General features: G+C 44.3%; 1 protein-coding gene across 2 annotated transcripts in view; it reads left to right on the forward strand.

Moving 5' to 3' along the window:
* The first annotated feature begins 1,576 nt into the window (after positions 1-1,576).
* Positions 1,577-20,906, forward strand: part of FOXN2 (forkhead box N2) — a 53,720-nt gene continuing 34,390 nt past the window's right edge. Inside the window, exon 1 of one of the 2 annotated variants that reach the window (XM_073554019.1) lies at positions 1,577-1,743. The gene's annotated coding sequence lies outside the window, so the exon portion shown is untranslated. Of the gene's footprint in view, positions 1,744-1,861; positions 2,043-20,906 lie in introns of those variants that run through there. The other variant, XM_073554018.1, reaches the window with a different exon arrangement.

The raw sequence follows: 20,906 nt of genomic DNA on the forward strand, positions 1-20,906 counted from the left end.
CAGACACCGGTGGAGTAGTTGGCTGTAAATGCACTACTCCCAACTAAGACTTGGGGCACAACGGCAATTGAATAGAGAGCCAGGACTCCGGTGAAAGGAGTCTACGAGAGAGGCTACAGCTGTCTGCCATGTGAGTAGAATTGTTAGGAACATCTGACAGGAGGAACTCCACAGTACCACGGTACTGGAGATCTTCACAATTTAAGGTGCAATAGAGCAGTCGTTCAGGAAAGGTACATGTTGGCGGAGTGTTGGAGAGGAGCTTCCCATCTGGCCTGGAGGTTGGCTGAGTCTCTGACCCGGAGGACACGGCCCGGAGGCAGGCACCCTTGTGTACCGCAGACTGTAAAACTTTGGAACTGCAGGCCTTGGTGTCTTCCCTTCATTCTTGCGCCAACCCGCTCAGCACCACTACATCTGGGTGCCATCCTTTACGCTGCCTGCGCCTTTCCACAACCATTACAACTACACTGCCCTGGGACATCAGCCCTGCCTGTGGAGGGCTATACCATCACTGCTGCATCCTACCATCTGTCCCAGAGGATCTGTCTGCAGCATCGGCTTAACACCTCCCTTGCCGAGCACCACAGGTGGCGTCACAAACTATTCCATTCCATTAACAACTGCATTCCGCCATTGACTTGGGCGCCCAGGGCCACGGTCCGGGTCACCGCTGCTGTGACACATCCCCGACACCGGCCCGGTACCGAGTGCCCCGCAGCCCTGGGAGGGCGACCCAGTTCCCTTTAATTAATTTTAGATTTTAGTAAGATGAGTTTTACAACCACATTTTTTTAGGTTTTAACACAGTTATAGGGGGGGTTGTGATTTGTATTTTTTTCAGCCCCCTTTGAACCTGGGATCATTTTATTGCTCGTCCTATGGCACCTTCTACCCCAGGCTTGCGGTATAAAGTAAAAAATCATGGTCTCTTACGGTGCCCAGACTGCGACCGGACGTGACAAGTAAACCATGGCTGCCAAGGTGGCATGAGCCGGCTTCTAGCCCATTGGTCCTCCCATGATGGCATCACAGAGACTGACGGGTGCCTGATCGCTGCCAGCAGTGACTGACCGATCACTGCTGAAGTTGACAGCTAGGTAATACAGCCAGCACTTGCCCTGATTAGGGGGTTAAACCTATCCTGACAAGGACAATTCCTGTTTTTGCATTTTCGTTTGTTTTTTTTCCTCCCCTTCTTTCAAGAGCCATAACTTTTTTTTTTTTCGAGAACTACAAGTCCCAGCACAGCACAAGCAGCTGCTGCCACACAGCACACACTGGCAGTACAGTAGAGATGGGGGGAGCAGACACGTGACCAGCCCGCGCTCTACATTCCTCCTCTGTGCCAGGCGCATGCTCAGTGCGAGCGGGCTGTGTCTCCATGGAAACGCATCGCCTGACTGCAGCAGGTTTCCCGCGTCACACTACCTTTTTATTTTTTTTTCTTATTTTGGATCCTCCTATCGGAATGGGTTAATCATACACGTCATCAGGTAAGAAAAAAAAAACATGTCACATGACCAGGAGGGCGGGAGAGTGTAACATGTGCGTCAGCGCCATAGCCACGCCAATAATTTCCCACAAAGGAGCAAAAAAAAACCCAAAAAACCCGGCCGACGTGTCCACAGCGCTCAGCGGCGCCCTACTGTGTGTCTAATGACACCGGACTGTGAGTCCTTATAAAGGCAGAGCGGCCAACCGCACAGATACGGTGTACTGAGCAGGAGAGAGAACCGTGAGGTAAACCGAAAGCGTGACCAGAGTGGGCGGAGCGCTACCGCGCGCTAGATAATAAGAAAGGGCGTGGCTAGCAGGAGGGCGTGGTTAGACGTGCAGCGCCTCACGCCGTAGGCGGGGAAAATAGAGGTGGGAGGCGGTGCCATTGGGCGCCTCGTTGCTATGGCGACTCGGTGGGGGATTTGGTGGCGTTGCTTGTACGCGGATGGAGGGAGCAGCTGCTGATCTCTGACACATCCTCCCCCCTCAGCCCGAGCGCCGCCGCCGCACTGCCACATTGTACCGGGACACGGTGCATGCCGGTGAGTAGCTTCCCGCCCTTGTCTTGTGTGTAGGCCCGGAAGGTGACGGGGGCAACCATATGTGAGCAGGGGCTGCCGGCTGGGTCCGTCCAGATGTGGAGGCAGCGCTGTGTGTATAGAGGGGTGTGCGGAGCCGCCGGCACACACCGGGCCCGTGCTTTGTTTCCACGTAACCCCTGAGCTGCCGGCCGTGCCACGTCCGCCGCCGCCGCCTCCCCGGTGCAGCACACTGGCGGCTCTTCCTCTGCTGCAGGTCCCGTTGTTCCCGCATTTCCTGTTTTCTCTCCATGTGGCCGGAGCTGCTGCCATGTGCTGCCCGCAGCCGGGCCACACTTCCCTGGAACTTCTCTCCTTGTTTTATTATTACTTTGTTGCTTTTCCTTTTTGTTCCTATTTTTGTTACTTTGTTGTTGCGCTGGGGCCCCCTTGGCCGGGCCGCCCCCCCCCCCCCGCCGGGGCCCCCTTGGCCGCCCCCCCCCCCCGCTGGGGCCCCCTTGCCCCCCCCCCCCCCTGCTGGGGCCCCCTTGGCCGGGCCGCCGATCCTGCCTTGTGCCCACTCATGACTTGGCTTCTCTTGTGGCTCACACCAGCTGGTCTATTACTAGTTCCAGGTTTTATTAATTTTTTTTTTCTATAGTTACTTTGACAGTTTCTTTTTCATTTTTGACATGAATTGTGGCCTATAAAATCCACATGAAAAGTGCCACTGACCAAACTCCATATTGAATTCTGTGGTAAAACACTCCTGGACTGGCATTCGGCGCTGCGATAGTTCACATGGGGGGAGGGGTAGATCAGTGATTGAGGTGTTTGTGCTTGGGGAAAAAAAAAAATCGAAATTTAAAAAAATAAAAAATCAGCAGTAGAAAGTGCCCACCCAAAAGCTTGTTTGAGATTGTTTTTGCTCAATGGATTTTTCAGCCAGAAAAAAAAATCAACATTTAGTAAAAAAAAAAAAAATTTAAACTAATACAAAGGCCTGTGAGGTAATGTTCCCAAAAAAGGATTGGGAAATTGATCCTTACTACAGTTTCTGGCCTTGCACCCCCAGAAGACTGTGGATTTGGTATATTCTGGCGTGGGCACAGGGGATCTACATGGGTCGTATTGAGTGAAGAACGGGTCACTTTTATTTTATGGTCTTACAAGGCTCCAAAACACTATAACGAAGTGTCTCTTAAAGACAATACCGCTAGGTTTTGGATTGTTAGACTTATGTGCTTGCTTAGGGGTTAGTAGTATTACACCCTGTCATTATGGGGTAATTGTCCCTATTTTTTAGGGTGTGTGCATACGCTGCGGATTCTGCTGCGGATTTTTCCGCGTGGATTTGGTCAAATCCGCAGGTAAATTATCTGCAGATTTTCTGCGGATTAGCCTGCGGTTTGACACCTGTCAATGATCAGGTGCTAAACCGCTGCGGAATCCGCCCAAAGAATTGACATGCTGTGGTTTTGAAACCGCAGCAAATCCGCACAGTCTGCACTGCGGTTTTCATTTTACATTGATTTTAATGGTACTGTACACAGCAGCAAAAACTGCTGCGGATCCGCAGCGTGTGCACACACCCTAAAGCTACTGGCTAATGCAATTCTAGGTCTTGGAATTATTATACTTATTTATGTTTTAATTGTAAATAATGGAATAAAATATTATGTAAAAAGAAGAAACACAGTAAAAATATTCTTTTTATTTTCTTAAAGTATAAATAAAGCTGACATACTCTGGCGTATTGTAGCTTTAGTCCGGGTTTCGGCCGGCGATCTGTAGCGTTAAATTCTCCAGTCTCCATGTATAAGCAGATTAAGCGTTTCTTTTTTTTTTTTTTCAAGCAGATGTGGGCCAGTATAAATGACGATTAACGTCCATTGTCTTCGGTCCCAACAGCAGTGCCAACTGAGTTAATGAACTGCTGCCTGTGTGTACATGGCACGCGGTGTTTAGGTTTGCTCGCTGTGCACTCTTTGTCCTCTGCAGCCCTTGGACTCTGTTGATTTTATAGTCTTTCCACCCATAAACTGTATTAAGGTTTTTCATTGTGCCGGAAGAAGCTCGTTACCACTTTTGTGACCCCACTTGGCTAAGGTTGCTCTGAATTCTCGCGTTAAAAGGCTTTTTCCAGCTGTTTTCTTTCGGAGATAGGCGGCTTTGCGGTTTGTGAGGACTCCTAATTTTTTGCTGTGGGTTGTGACAGACACGTGGTGAGGAGAAAGCTGAGCCAGCAGTAGCTTGCTCTCTCTGGTCACTGGCTGGGGCCACTCCACCCACTAGTTCTCATTCGCTTGCCTATTTCGACATTCCTATATGTTCTTCTTTGTTACGCGCTCATCCTTTGTGGTTGAAGCTTCCTGTTTAAGCAAATGTGACATTTATTCAGTTGTCTTGATATTTTCTGCCATTGTGTTGCCAGTGAAGTGGATTATTTTGTTAGTGTTTTTTTTAGTTTTGTTGTACATGGCAGCTCTTCAGAGGAATTTATGATCCCACTGAGCAAACTCAATTAAAGGCGTACTCCTACCTTATAAAATGATGGCATGTTGCTAGCATTGGTCATCACTCTTTGACTCGGCAATCCTGCCCGTGGGCCATATTGCTGGTGTACTGCATTGCCTCCATCATTGTTTCATCCTGCACAGCAAGTGGCAGATATTCGACTGCATATAAGGCCCTTCACTGGCTTCCTATTGCCCAGAGGCTCCAGTTCAAAACCCTAACCATGACATACAAAGCCATCCACAACCTGTCTCCTCCATACATCCGTGACATGGTCTCTTTCTCTACTCTCCCCTTATCTCTTCTTCCCACAACCGCATACAAGACTTTACCTGTGCTTCCCCCATACTCTGGAACTCTGCCGCAACACATCAGACTCTCACCATCAACGGAAACCTTCAAGAAGAACCTGAAGACCCACCTGTTCCGACAAGCCTACAGCCTGCAATGATCCTTGGTCTACTGAACCACCGCCCGACCTGCTCTACCCTCTCCTAGTGTATCCTCACCCATCCCCTGTAGACTGTGAGCCCTTGCGGGCAGGGTCCCCTCTCCTCATGTACTTGTGTGTCCCTTGTCTTACACATGTTTGTTATACTTGTCTATATTTCCCCTTTTCACATGTAAAGCGCCATGGAATAAATGGCGCTATACAAATGCAAAATATTAACAATAATATAAGGACCTGTTTTCCAGTGAACATGGCAGGCTGCGGCTCCCTGCACAGCCGAGTGACCAGGTGTGCACGGTGCATGGGGATAACAGCTTAAAACCTTTTATTTTTAGGATAGTAAGCAGTCCCATATCATTCATAAGGTGCAGCTATATACTAGCAGGGGCGGACATACCATTGGTGCAGCCACACAGGGGCCCAAGAGGTGAAGGGGCCACTACAACCTCCAAAGAAGGTGGGATTCTGCATTATGAATTATTGGACTGCAAAGGGCTGTCTTTGCACAGCACAGGGGCCCTCTTATGTCTGTGTCTTCTAATGACTAGGAACATGCCATGATTTTACTAGATGGGAACACGCTTTTTAAGGTGCTTGTAGATAAAGCAAAGGTCTGTAAAAAGTTGCTAACACAAACCTTTGTAAAAATAAGGAGGAGATTTATGTAAGCAAGTTTTGCAACAAAATAGGAGTAAGTCGAAGTCCTGGTTGTACTGGCAAGGGAACCAAATAGGCTTTCAGGAAAGGTGGGCATAGCGGCACAATTTTTGTGGAGATTTTCTAAAGCAATTTTGCCATGTGTGAGCAATACCTTACATGTGTAAAAGTGCACTTTCTACTAGGCAACACCCTCACTATAAACCACTATTGTCATATATGGCAAATACAGTACATCTGTTATGCATTTAGCTCATAGACAAAGTGAATTTTTCATATTTTAGCAAATCGTCAGTGCATTATTGCTAGAAAGAAATGAAACTTGCTACATGTGGTATCATCTCTGTGGCTGACCTTTGCAATATGTTGTTGGGCCCTTTCTGTTTGAGCAAGAGTCACTTTTGATAAACAGCTCTCCGCTGTGGTTAAAAGGGTAGTTCTTTCTAAGTGGAGGACCTCCTCCAGAAACTGGAAATTCATTGCCTTAGACATCCCCTTTAAAATGACTGGATATCTCTTAAAGGGGTTGTCCACTGCTTGATTTACCCCAGCCTAATCAATTCAGTGCATCATTGAAAATAAAAACAATGTATACTCGCCTCCTGCAAGTGGCGATGTCCTAGCGGGGTCAGTGCCTCTATTCCCAAGTCTTGTCGCATGACTTTACAGGGTCACCTGACTGCTGCAGCCAATCATCTGTCACTGATTGACTTTTCATCAGTATTTCATCAGCGCTGATGTCTGCTCTGATGAAATAGTAAACGCTGCAGTCGGTGTGGATTGGCTGCAGCGCTCTTGACATGATGTCACTCGAGCATCAGGAGACCCAGTGCAGCATAAGCTCTTCATTTTTGCATCAGGCATTTATGAATGTGTTGTCAGAATGGTGGCCAACTCCTATCAGGAAAATCAAGCAGCTCTCCTGATATGTTTTAGGAAGTGAGGACCATTCCTCTTTATGTGGTAATTCTAGTTAATCTTTTAATATTATTTATCTTTATAACTGCTTTGTCGCTCTTTTTTATTCCTTATAGTAGAAATGTTTGTCAGTTGATAACTAGGCGTCATTCCTTGCAATGGGTTGTGTTCCTGCAGTCTGATGGCACCAGCTCTCATTGGACATTGTATCCTACATAGAGACATGCCTATTTCAAATTATTTTGAGTTTCCTAGGAGGCGTAACAGAGGAACGGCCCAACGAAATGTTCCGAAGATGTTCCAGAATTTTTAGATTTGTCAGGGGAAATGACGAAATGTACCAGTTGAGTAATATCCAGCCAGTGCAGTCTGTTGTGTAACTACGGGAGTGTTGTGCCTATGAAACCACTTGTAAAGTATAGCTACTCGCTGCAGCTCAGACTTGTAGAGATGCAGTAATTCATTGCTGATAACATAATCCTGAGCACTTTGTACTGCTGCCATATTGTATAACGTCCTTGATAATGCATATTTACTCGTTGAGCTTGTGTAAACTCTGGATATGTGTAAATATAACTGAGACCATCAGGTGCAGATCTGTAATATGGGAAGCAGTTCATGGGGTGTATTGATATAAAGCGCTGTATAATTGCTGAACTGAAGTGTTCACATCCCTTTTATAGATCCCCATTTATTGTTACTGTAGTGAAATGTAATATTTTTTTTTAAATCGATGTGTCCTTTTCTGAATACGATATATAATATTGGCCCATAGTTTAATCTATGTTCATTGCAATCATTAAATGAACAAATATTCAGCTTATGCAAGTCAGGATTTAGTAGAGGCAGTAACTTTCATGAGATGACTGATCTATGCACAGAATCACCTTCCGACCTTTGTCATGGTTCAGTAGAATGGAGAAAGGGAAGAGAACTTCTATAGCCATGAAATCTTCTATTAAGACCTTAAGCAACTGGTAAAGATATTATGGGGTCCCTATGGGTCTTGTAGGCACTAAAGGGCAATTCAACAAGACTGGAGTTTCATTCACCAGTCTTGGTCCTCCGCCCACTTGAATCAGATGCACTGAGTGTTAAGAGGTGTTGTCTTAGGCCGGGATCACACATGCGAGAAACGCGGCCGAGTCTCGCATGTTAATACCCGGCGCTGCCGTCGGCACTCAGCCTGCAGCTGCATGTATTGCTATGCAGCCTCACACTCCGATCAGAGTGTCGGCGTCAGTGCCCAGGTATTAACATGCGAGACTCGTCCGAGTTTCTCGCATGTGTGATCCCGGCCTTAGGGCTCATACTCACTTGCGAGAGACTCGCACGATTTTGGTGCGAGACTCTCGCATGAAAACCTGGCACTGTCGCCGGCTCTGGGACCGGAGCGTGTGGCTGCATAGAAATACTCTGAAATCTAGATCCGCTATGTGATGGTGTTGATTTTTGCTGTAATATCCACGTTTCTGATGTAAATGTGTTTTAAATCTGATTAACTACGCTCTCCAAGCCGGTAAAAAAAGTCACACAATCTTTACACAACAAAGGGTTGTGCAAGGGCTTCCCCTCTGTGTGCGCCAAAGTGCCTCTATGTGCATCCTACATCTGTTTCTAAGGGAAAATATTAGATTTGGTGCACGGTCCATCACCCAGGTCAGTAATCTGTGGCAGTCGGACAGGAGCCCTGAGAACCACCTACATCAGCATCCGTGGCTCTTTTGATTAGTCTGCCTGGCATGATACACATGTAACCTCGCTCCAGGACGACTAATCAAAATAAGAGTCTCGTATGCCAGAAGGGAGAAGGCAGTTCTCGGGGCTTCTGTCCGACAGCCACAGACTGCTCACCTGGCTGCTGGACCGAGTTGTGCGAATCGTTTAGTACCAACCCTAGCAAATATTTTCAGATTGGACTGATTGGTTGTGAAATTAGAGCCACAGGTATGTAGGGCTAATGTTGCAGATCTCCTGCAAATTGTAGCAGGTTCTCCAGAGGAAACCTGTAGCATTACCCCAAATCTTTGCTAGCCAATCGAAAAGAGTTTCTAGCTGGAAATTGATTACCTTTTACAGAGGTTTGCATTTAGAAGGTGAATAAAAGCTTGAAAAGAGAACCATGTTCACACATTGCAGTCACTGTATGTGTTTTTTTTTTTTTTTTTTTTAAGCAGCTATTTTTTTAATATCGCAGTAAAAACCCAATGATTTTTGCCACTAAATATGGAATGTGATTGCCTTTAACCCTTTCCTGACCCGTGACGCAGCGTATGCGTCATGAAAGTCGGTGCCAATCCGACCCATGACGCCTATGCTGTGTCATGACTTCAAAGGCCCCCTGCGGGTCGGGTGACTGGGGCCACTGAAAGGTCACCCGACCCGCAGTGACAGGAGGCTTTGTGCTTCACCCCAGGGGGGGAGGCTTAGCGCCCCCCCCCCCCCCCCCGTGCCTACGATCGCTCTGATTGGCTGTGAAGCAGCCAATCAGAGCGATAGTAATATTTCATCAATCCAGCCATGGCCGATGCTGAAATAGCATCTGCCATGGCTGGAGACGCTAATTTAACCCCCCCACACCGACATACGGTGCGAACGGCGGTGGTCGGCCGCTGCTGTCATAGTCTGCCCCCTGGGTGTCCCGCCGTCCCGGTTCATGGCCGCCATCTTGGAAAATGGCGGGGGCATGCGCAGTGCGCCCGCTGGCATTTCCTGGCTGCAGATTCATTTTTTATTTTTTTTTATTTTGATCACTGTGATAAACTCTCTCAGTGATCAAAATAAAAAAAAAAAAGTAAATAAATAAAATATTTTTATTTTTCAATTAGGGTTGGAATTGGGGTTAAGATTAGGGTTAGGGGTGGGTTGGGATTAGGGTAAGGCTTGTGGTTAGGGTTAGAGTTGGGATTAGCGTTTAGGGGTGTGTTTAGGGTTATGATTAGGGTAGGGATTAGGCTTAGGGGTGTGTTGGGGTTAGGGTTGGAGATAGAATTGAGGGGTTTCCACTGTTTAGGCACATCACGGGCTCTCGAAACACGACATGGCACCACCATTTATTCCAGCCAATTTTGCGTTCAAAAAGTCGAACAGTGCTCCTTCCATTCCAAGCCCCGACGTGTGCCCAAACAGTGGTTTACACCCACATATGGGGTATCGGCGTAATCAGGAAAAATTGCACAACAACTTTGGGGGTCTAATTTCTCCTGTTACCCTTGGAAAAATTAAAAATTGGGGGCTAACAAAATTATTTTTGTGGGGAAATATTTTTTTTTATTTTCACGGCTCTGCGTTATAAACTTCTGTGAAGCACTTGGGGGTTCAAAGTGCTCATCACGCATCTAGATTAGTTCCTTGGGTGGTCTAGTTTCCAAAATGGGGTCACTTGTGGGGGTTTCCACTGTTTAGGTACATCGGGCTCTGCAGACGTAACATGACGCCCGCAGACCATTCCATCAAGTCGACATTTCAAAACGTCACTACTTCCCTTCCGAGCCTCAACGTGTGCCCAAACAGTGGTCCCCCCCACATATGGGGTACCAGCGTACTCAGGATAAACTGGACAACAACTTTTGAGGTTCAATTTATCCTGTTACCCTTGTGAAAATTAAATAGTGGGCTAAAAATCATTTTGAGGAAAATTTTTTTTTTTTTTTTTTTTTATTTTCACGGTTCTGCGTTATAAACTTCTGTGAAGCACTTGGTGGTTCAGAGTGCTCACGACACATGTAGATAAGTTCCTTGGGGGTGGGGGGGAACTAGTTTCCAAAATGGGGTCATTTGTGGGGGAGCTCCAAAGTTTAGGCACACAGGGACTCTCCATACACGACATAGTGTCCACTAACGATTGGAGCTAATTTTCCATTCAAAAAGTCAAATGGCGCTCCTTTCCTTCCGGGCCCTGCCGTGCGCCCAAACAGTGGTTTATGACCACATATGATGTATCTGTGCACTCAGGAGAAATTGCCCAACAAATTTTATGATCCATTTTATCCTGTTGCCCATGTGAAAATGAAAAAACTGAGGCTAAAAGAAAATTTTTGTTGGAAAAATTAAAATGTCCATTTTTTCCTTCCACGTTGCTTTAGTTCCCGTGAAGCACCTGAAGGGTTAATAATCTTCTTGAATGTAGTTTTGAGTAGCTTGATGGGTGCAGTTTTTAGAATGGTGTCACTTTCGGGTATTTTCTGCCATATAGACCCCTCAAAGTGACTTCAAATGTGAGGTGGTCCCTAAAAAAAAAAAAAAATGGTTTTGTAAATTTTGTTGTAAAAATGAGAAATCGCTTGTCAACTTTTAACCCTTATAACTTCCTAACAAAAATAAATTTTGTTTCCAAAATTGTGCTGATGTAAAGTAGACATGTGGGAAATGTTATTTAGTAACTATTTTGTGTCCCGTTTATCTCTGGTTTAACAGAATTAAAATTTGAAAATTGCAAAATTTTCGCCAAATTTCCGATTTCCCCCCCCCCCACAAATAAACGCAAAAATTATCGGCCTAAATTTACCACTAACATGAAGCCCAACATGTCACGAAAAAATAATATCAGAATCACTAGGATCCGTTGAAGCGTTCCAGAGTTATTACCTCATAAAGGGACACTGGTCAGAATTGCAAATCATGGCTGGGTCATTAAGGTCAAAATAGGCTGGGTCATGAAGGGGTTAAAGGGAATCTTTGGTTTTGTGGGCAAATTATGCAAAACGTTAAGATTTAGTACTAGTTGCTGCCTCAGGTATCTGTGTCCATCACTATTCCACTTGTCTTATGTTAATTGTTCCCTTATGCCTGGACAACCTGTGCTCCTAGAGAAGAGCATGGTCCATGTGCTCAGTGATGGCTGATGACCTTGTCTGGCCATAGCGCCTCCGGGCCTCTTGATAAAGTGGGCAGTCATCCATCAAGCTTTGCACATATTTTGTCTCTGTTCTTCAGAAAGAAACAATCGCTGACATGAGTTTTATGTTCCTGCTGAAAAGTCCACACGATATATTATTTCCCATTGCTTTTAGTCGTTTGAGGTTGTCTGTTTGTTTGTTTTTTTTTTTTATCGGTGTATTAATACTGGTGTTTTAGCAATAGAAAGAACAACATTGTGGCATGGGAAAGTTTGCATTATAATATTGTGATAAAATAAGGAAACTATTCCTTGAAGCAGTTTAGCAGCAGTTTCTACTGGTTACATTTCAGTCACATAATAACAGAGCACAAAGGAATGAAGTGGAAAACCGCCAGAATAATGCTTTCTCCTCTCCAAATAGCCGCAGTACTTGGGTCTGACATTCTCATGAGGGTCTGACATTCTCATGACTTTTGAGATTTGTTCCACATAATTCATTTGGAAGGGGGGTTGTGTGTTTAACCAATTATGTCTTCCTGTAATTTCTAGTGTTATGACTTCCCATGATGAAAATCAAATAAGTTAGTCATTGTCATGATCACTCTCCCAGATATAGTTTTAAACCTTTGACAAAAATTGACCCCTTTTTTTTAAATTTTTTTTTAAAATTTTTCTTTCGAGCATACCTTCCTTTTCACACACGACCTGTAGAAAGCGTGCTCTTGCTCCCCTTCTCTCCCCTACAAGGTAACATTTTGCAGTCGCTAGTTCCAGTTCATCAGCATTCTGCCAGCTTTGTAGGTGCAGGAACTTCCTTTTTAACCGGTTAACACTCATAATCTGTTTTGACATCTCTTCTGCTAGAGATGGAGTAAATTTGACTACAAGCAGTGGAGACATCTAGTGGTCTGCATTAAAGTGATTTTTTTTTTTTTCTCTCCTCCATCTATCGCGCTCAACCTTTCCTGGGTACTTAACATTTTAAAATATCAGATAATGTTTTAAATTAATTTGCAGATTATCTAAAAATGAAGATGCAATAAGTTTTTGAAGGTTGTTGCGTCTTATTTTTTTGTCTCTGCCCCTAAATTATGCTGGTCTCAGATTAAAAAGCAAAACCCTGGTGATAGATTTCCTTTTGTGGCATATGGATGTTTTTGGGGGTCCCAAATGCCTCCCAGTCTATGAACTGGGGCAGAGACCTGGTTCTTCCATGATTTACTAGGATGTCAGTTTATTTGACACCGGCGGATAATAAGAATAAGTTGGCATTGTTTTTTGGGGGGAAATTTGACAATTGGCTGCCTACACGTTTCAATAATTTAAGGTACAGTAGTTAATAAAAAAAAAAACAAAAAAAAACAAACTTGGCACGCGTAGTAAATCAGAGAATATCAGGGACTCCAAACAGTGAAGACGTTTCGAGTGACCATCAATATAACGGATTGCAAAAGGCAGAACGGTACAGGTGTTTCTCACTAAATTTGAATATCATCAAAAAGGTAATTTTTCGTTTCCTCAATACAAAAAGTGAAATTCCTATTTTACAGTGATTTATTTTAAGTGTTTATTTCTGTTACTGTTGATTATGGCTTACAGCCAATAAAAACCCAAAAGTCATTATCTCAGTAAATTAGAATAACTAACAAAACACCTGCAAAGGCTTCATAAGCGTTTAAAAGGTCCCTTAGGCTACTTTCACACTAGCGTCGGTACGGGCCCGTCGCAATGCGTCGGGTCGACGCACGTTGTGAAAGATTTGCACAACGGGGGCAGCGGATGCAGTTTTTCAACGCGTCCGCTGCCCATTGTAATGTCCAGGGAGGAGGGGGCGGAGTTTCGGCCGCGCATGCGCAGTCGAAAATGGCGGACAAGACGCAGAAAAAAACATTACATGTAACTTTTTTTGTGCGTCGTGGCCGCCAAAACACGACGCATCTGTCGCACGATGGATGCGACGTGTGGCCATACATCGCAATGCGTCGCTAATGCAAGTCTATGGAGAAAAAACGCATCCTCCGGGCAACTTTGCAGAATGCGTTTTTTCTCCAAAACTGCGCATTGCGACGTACGTCACACGACGCTAGTGTGAAAGTAGCCTTAATCTGTTTCAGTAGCTCCACAATTATGAGGAAGACTGCTGACTTGACAGATGTCCATTAGTCAATCATTGACACACTCCACAAGGAGGGGAAGCCACAAAATGTCATTGCTAAAGAAGCTGGCTGTTCACAGAGTGCTGTATCCAATCATATTAATGGAAAGTTGAGTGCAAGGATAAAGTTTGGTAGAAAAAGGTGCACAAGCAATCTGGATAACCACAGCATTGAAAGGATTAAGAAAAGGCCTTTGATAAATTTGGGGGGAGATTCACAAGGAGTGGACTGCTGCTGTAGTCATTGCTTCAAAAGCGACCACACACAGACTAATCCAGGACATGGGCTACAAGTGTCGCATTCCTTGTGTCAAGCCACTCAAGACCAATAGACAACGCCAGAAGCGTCTTACCTGGGCCAAAGAGAAAAAGAACTGGACTGTGGCTCAGTGGTCCAAGGTGTTTTCAGATGAAAGTAAGTTTTGCATTTCATTTGGAAATCAAGGTCCCAGAGTCTGGAGGAAGAGTGGAGAGGCCACATTCCAAGCTGCTGGAGGTCTAGTGTGAAGTTTCCACAATCACTGATGGTTTGGGGAGCCATGTCACCTGCTGGTGTAGGTCCATTGTGTTTTATCAAGACCAAAGTCAGCGCAGCCGTCTACCAGGAAATTTTGGAGCGCTTCATGCTTCCCTCTGCCGACAAGCTTTTTGGAGATGGAAATTTCATTCTCCATCATGACCTGACCTGGCTCTTGTCCACACTGCCAAAAGTACCAATATCTGGTATACAAACAACAGTATCACTGTGCTTGATTGGCAGCAAACTCGCCTGACCTTAACCCCATAGAGAATCTATGGAGTATTGTCAAGAGGAAGGTGTTACTCGAGATTTCCCGAGCATGCTCAGGTGATCTCCGAGTATTTGGATGTGCTTGGAGAATTGGTTTCTGTCGCCGCAGCTGCATGGTTTGCGACTGCTAGCCAGCCTGAATGCATGTGGGGGATTGCCTGTTTGTTAGGAAATCCCCACATGTATTCAGGCTGTCTGAATACAGAAACTAAATCTCAGAGCACATCCAAATGCTCGGGAAATCTCGAGTAACGAGTATGCTCGCTCTTCACTACTGCTATCAAAGCAACCTGGGCTTCCATAACACCTCAGCAGTGCTACAGGCTGATCGCCTCCATGCCACGCCACATTGATGCAGTAATTGATGGAAAAGGAGCCCCGACCAAGTATTGAGTACATTTACTGAACATACATTTCAGTAGGACAACATTTCGGATTTTAAAATCCATTTTTTCAAGCTGGTGTTCTAAAGTATTCTAATTTACTGAGATAATGACTTTTGGGTTTTCATTGGCTGTAAGCCATAATCATCAACATTAACAGAAATAAACACATGAAATGGATCACTCTGTGTGTAATGACTCTATATAATGAGTTTCACTTTTTGAAGAACTGAAATAAACTTTATGATGATATTCTAATTTAGTAATACGCACTTGTTTAAGCTAACGATGTGGGTGAGTGATGAGCACTGCAATGGCAGGAAATTTCTTCATAATTTTTTATTGCCTGAAGTTTAATAAAAAATCTTTTCCAAATATTGTCTGATTTACGAGTACTAATTTTTATTTTTTTAACTACTTTACAAGGGATAGGATCCTACTTGTGCACCATATATAATAGTGCCGTGGTACCACTTTACTGTAATATAGGGTAAAGGCACTCCTTGTGTCATACACCTGGCTAATGAAAACCCATGGACATGCTGAGTGCATGTGACGGGAGAATTTCATCGTGTGTATATATAGTGAGGAAAATAAGTACAGGTATTTCATGCATGTATTTCTGTGAGAGACTTAATCTTATTTAAAAAAAAAAAAATCCAGAAAATCACATTGTATGTTTTTGCATAATTTGTATTTTATTGCATGAAATAAGTATTTGGTACAGAAACCTTTGTTTGAAATTAGTGGTCAGATTGTTTCCTGTAGTTCTTGACCAAGTTTGCACACTGCAGCAGGTATTTTGGCCCACTCCTCCATACAGATCTTTATCTTTTGGGGCTGTTGCTGGCCAACATTGAGTTTCAGGTCTGGAGACTTGATAGGTCACTCAAATTCCTTAAAATGCTTCTTACACTGTCACTCCTTTGGTTGCCCTGGCTGTGTTTTGGGTCGTTGTCATGCTGGAAGACCTAGCCACGACCCATCTTCAATGCTCTTGCTGAGGGAAGGAGGTTGTTGGCCAAAATGTTGCTATACATGGCCCCATCCATGCTCCCTTAAATACCATGCAGTCATCCGTTCCCCTTTGCAGAAAAGCACCTTTAAAGCATGTTTCCACCACCATGCTTCACGGTTGGGACCGTGTTCTTGGGGTTGTACTCGTCCTTCTTCCAAACATGGTGAATGGAGTCGATGCCAAATACTTCAATGTTGGTCTCATCTGACCACTTGACGTTCTCTGGATGATCCAGATGGGTAATTGACGAACTTCTAACAGGCCTGTAAATGTGCTGATGTGAGTAGTAGGATTTTAATCCATGACGGCATAGTGTGTTACTAAAGGTAATGTTTCAAATCGTGGTCCCAGCTGTCTTCAGGTCATTAGCCAGGTCCTCCCATGTAGTTCTTGGAAGATTCCTGACATTTCTCAGAATCATCGTTACCCCATGTGGTGAGAGCTTGCATGGAGCCCCCAGACTGAGGAAGATATAGTCATCTTGTGTTTCGTCCATTTTCTAATAATTGCGCCAACGGTTGTAGCCTTCTAACCAAGCTGCTTGCCTATTGTCCATTAGCCCATCCCAGCCTTGTGCGGGTCTACAATTTTGTTCCTGCTGTCCGTAGACAGCTCTTTGGTCTTGGCCATGGAGAGGTTGGAACGTGATTGAGTGTGTGGACAGGTGTGTTTTTTTTTTTTTTTTTTTTAAGATTCTGTATCTCACAGGTGAAGTGTACCTCCAATAAAAACTATAGTTCTCCATTCTTTGTAGGTGGGAAAACTTACAAAATTGACAGTGTATGAAATACCTTTTCCCCACTATAAGGCCTGGTTCAGATTGAGTTAGAGCAGTCCGTTCAACGCATGCGTTAAACGGACTGCCTTAACGCTACTCATTTTTTGGATCACGTTATGTGATCGCGCGCGCTAGCAGTGACGGACCCTCGAACGCTGCAGACCGCGTCCGAGGTCCGTCTCAGCATAACGTCACATCGCTAGTGCATGCCGATTATGACATGCGTTAGCAATGCGCTACATTATAGTCTATGGTAGCGTTATCGGATGCGTTACATTGCGTTAATGCCGCTTTGTAAAGCAATCCTTTAAACGGACTGCCATAACGCTATGTGAACCTAGTCTTACCTATTGACTTGGATGGTGGGGCTTGTGGCCCATTCTGACATGGCTCTTGTTTACAATGCTTTGTTTTAGTTGTTAGTTTTGCTTCTGGTATGTGAAGAAGCTATAAATATGCTGTAAATCATGTCCTTGTCATGTTTTACGTCTTCTGTACAGTAGATGTGCCATATGCTAAATACATTCTCGGGGCAGGGAGTGCTGGCTGCTGTAGCTTTTTGCTCCTGGGTGGTAGAACCCCCAGTTTTCATCTTTAACAAGAAGATGACGGAGAGATGGGAGTGCTGATAAAGCAGTCCTGTTGCCCATGGTCTGTCTACATTTTTCACACCTTGCGTTGCACTTAACATGATTTGTTAGTGTATCCTGAAAATAGCTGATCATATTGTTTTTTAATTGAGGTTTAGAATCATAGCATGGTAGAGTTGGAAGGGACCTCCTGGGCCATCTGGTCCAACCCCCTGCTCAAAGCAGGATTCGCTAAATCATCCCAGACAGATGTCTGTCCAGCCTCTGAAGACTTCCATTGAAGGAGAACTCACCACTTCTCGTGGCAGCCTGTTCCACTCATTGATCACTCTAACTGTCAAAAAGTTTATTCTAATATCTAATCTGTGCCTCCTTCCATTCAGTTTCATCCCATTGCTTCTAGTCTTTCCTTGTGCAAATGCGAATAAAGACAATCCTTCTACAATGTGACAGCCCTTGAGATATTTGTAGACAGCTATACACAGTCAAAATATTATAGGGAATCTCTGGCAACATAACATTTTAATGTATTTATTTATTTTTTTAAATGTCCCACTACTGCAGTTTTAGATGTAGAAAATGCTGGTGGTTTCATCATTACCCCCTTTACACCACTTCTGCAGAATCATAGGTGATGGCGTCCATCCAGTAAGAGTAAAGTGCACCAGCCTTGTCTTCTAGCTTCCTGCTGATCTAGTTGCTAGGCAATGGCTCAAATATTTTTATGTTGTCAAGGGAACAGACAATACTTATATTATTTTTCTTTTTTTGATATTCTGTTGTGATAACGTTTTACATACATTATATATACACAGCGGGTGAAATAAGTGTTGAACATATTTCTAAAGGTGATATTGACGTGAAATTCTCACTAGATGTCTAACAACCAATCCCATAAATTCTCTTGGATTCAAGTCCGGTGATAGTTTGGGCCATTCTACCAGCTTTATTTTCTTACCCTGAAACCAATTGAGAGTTTTCTTGACTGTGTTTGGGATCATTGTCTTGCTGAAATGTCTTCCCTTATTTCATCTTCATCATCCCAATAGATGGCAACAGATTTTTTTATTTTTTATCAAGAATGTCTCGTACATTTGTACATTCATCCTTCAATTGCCATATTTTGCGTAGTATAAGACGCATCGGACAATAACACCCCCCCCCCAAATTTTGGGGAGAAAAATAGGAATAAAAATGTTATTAAAAAAATGGTGGTGCATCTTGGCAGTCCTATTTTTACGGTAGATTACCGGTGCTTTTCAGCTAGGTTCGCAAGATCGTATTCTCTCATTAGAGATAATCTGGTCCATTATGCTAATCGCACTCTGATCAGAGTTTTGAAGAAGTGCAGTCTGATTTGTCATCCGTGTGCAGTGATTTTTTTTTTTTTTTTTTTTTCCCCCATGGAGTCATTGACTTGCAAAGCTGAGTGCAATCCCAATATTGGATGAAAATCTTGCATAGCTGCATAGAATAACATTTGTCCACGTGTGATCTGATATTTTGTCGGACCACACTTGGGTTGAAAGTACGGTTGTCTTCCCTTACCAAAATAATGGCTACTTAGAGGGAACCTGTTACATCATTTGCAGCTACAAGCTGCAGCCAATGCCTTTTCGGGGCTTACCTACAGCATTCTATAATGCTGTAGATAAGCCCCCGATCTATCCTGAAAGATAAGAAAAACAAGTTTTATTATACTCACCCGGGGGTCCGGCGCCTCCCATCTTCTTGCGATGTCATCTTCCTTGCTTCGTGTTGTGGCTCCTGCACAGGAGTACTGATCTGCCCTGTTGAGGGCAGAGCCAAGTACTGCAGTGCGCAGGCGCTGCGTAAGGTCAGAGAGGTCCAGCGCCTGCGCACTGCAGTACTTTACTCTGCCCTCAACAGGGAAGATCAGTACTCCTGCGCAGGAGCCACAACACGAAGCAAGGAAGATGACATCGCATGAAGATGGGAGGTGCCGGACCTGCGACGCCCATCGGACCAGGACCGTCCCCTGGTGAGTATAATACTTATTTTTCTTATCTTCCAGGTTAGATCGGGGGCTTATCTACAGCATTATAGAATGCTATAGATAAGCCCCGAAAGGCGGTGGCCGCAGCTTATAGCTGAAAAACCGAGGTTCCCTTTAAGTCCGCTTAATAAATGTGACCATCCTAAACTCCCCTCCCCCACCGCAATAATATTAGAAGTCACCAAGAAGTTAGGCGATCATATGAAAGTAAAAAGGCCAATGGCCGGGTGCATTGTTCCTGTCATAAAAAGCTAATATACTTTATCACTTACAGTAGGCAGATCATACCGTATATTACATCTTAACTGCTGCAGAACTGCTTGGGGGGGGGGGGACCCAAACGGTCCAGACATGCCAGAATTCGACAATCTGCAGCCAGCGCATTGTGTTGTGAGATTGCTGCAGATCATTATCTTGTGTTGCATGCTTTTCAATCTGTAAGTGCTTTCCACATCTACAGACTTGTTTTCGGTTAGATCAGTTCTGCAGTAAGAGATCAGTGTTAGGCCTGTTTCACACTTCCGTTTTTTCAAATCCGTCAAAATCCGTTGTTTTCCGTAAAAAAACGGATCCGCCATTTTTTGCAGGATCCGTTTTTTTTGTCCCATAGACTTCCATTACGGTTACCGCGGATCCGTCAAAAAAACGGATCCGTTTTAAAAAAAAACGGATCCGTTTGCATCAGTTTCCGTCAAAAAAACGGAAACGGATCCGTTTGGCGGACACAAAAACGGAAGTGTGAAACAGGCCTTATCGCTGGATAATCACTGAGGCTGTGATGTTTTATGCAAATATTTACATGTACAGTAAGTCAGTAGGAACTTTCTAATGACGTGTATTTTCTATAGATAGATGGATGTGGTATTCTGTTATCCTGGCTGCTCAAGCTAAAAGCCGGGCTATAGATGTGGCGCGTCTTCAGGGGCCAGCAGCATCTAGAATTGGTCGTGTGTGTCCTCTTTGTATAAAACAATGGATGCAATGTACCAAAGACAGGCTTTGATTCTGCTGAAGTGCTTCCTTGTGTCCAGTTACCCAGCCACATGGGTATTGTACCACTTTTTCTTTTTTCCACACCTTACATAGCCTGGGTCTGATCTTCAGGCCTCCTAATAATACCCTGTTGTAGCGACTTTTCTGGGGCTAGCAGCTTATTCACATTCAGATTGTACAGGATTTGCATAAGAGTCGCATACTTGAGTAGGATGAATGCTCGCTCTTTGTTATCCATTCATCTAGTTTCCAAATGAGCACCTCCTGCCACAGACAAGTCAGAGTAGTCTCCAACAAAGAACCTTGTTTGGAAGGGGTGACTGACGAGTGGAGTTTTACATCTTATTTATTAACATAAAAAATTATTTTTGTGTAATGCGCCTGCCAGATGGTCTTGCCGTCCAGGAATACTGCTCTAATTTCAACCAGTCTGATCATATTGTGGTCGGTCTATTTTCACTGCTACTCCTGTTAATTAAGTTTGTGAATTCTGATTTTATACTGCAGCTATGGTTCTTTAAAAGAGGTTATCCTGCAATAATTTAACAGGTATCCAAAGTAAAGGTGGTAACTTTGCGACCATAGGGGTTGAGTTCCTCACCTATCTCAAGAATGGGACACTTTGTCCTCTATTTAGAAAATGAAGAAAGGGACGGCTGAGCCTGTGCATTGCCGCACCACGCTGGAGGACTGATAGAGCTCTGCAGTACCTTTTTTAATGCCATCTCTATCATGTGTTATCATGCTACACTGATCACTAAAATACATGATCACCATGCAG

Source organism: Dendrobates tinctorius, unplaced genomic scaffold, assembly GCF_039654945.1.
Source record: "Dendrobates tinctorius isolate UK_male_01 unplaced genomic scaffold, ASM3965494v1 ptg000205l, whole genome shotgun sequence".
Classification (NCBI taxonomy): Eukaryota; Metazoa; Chordata; class Amphibia; order Anura; family Dendrobatidae; genus Dendrobates; species Dendrobates tinctorius.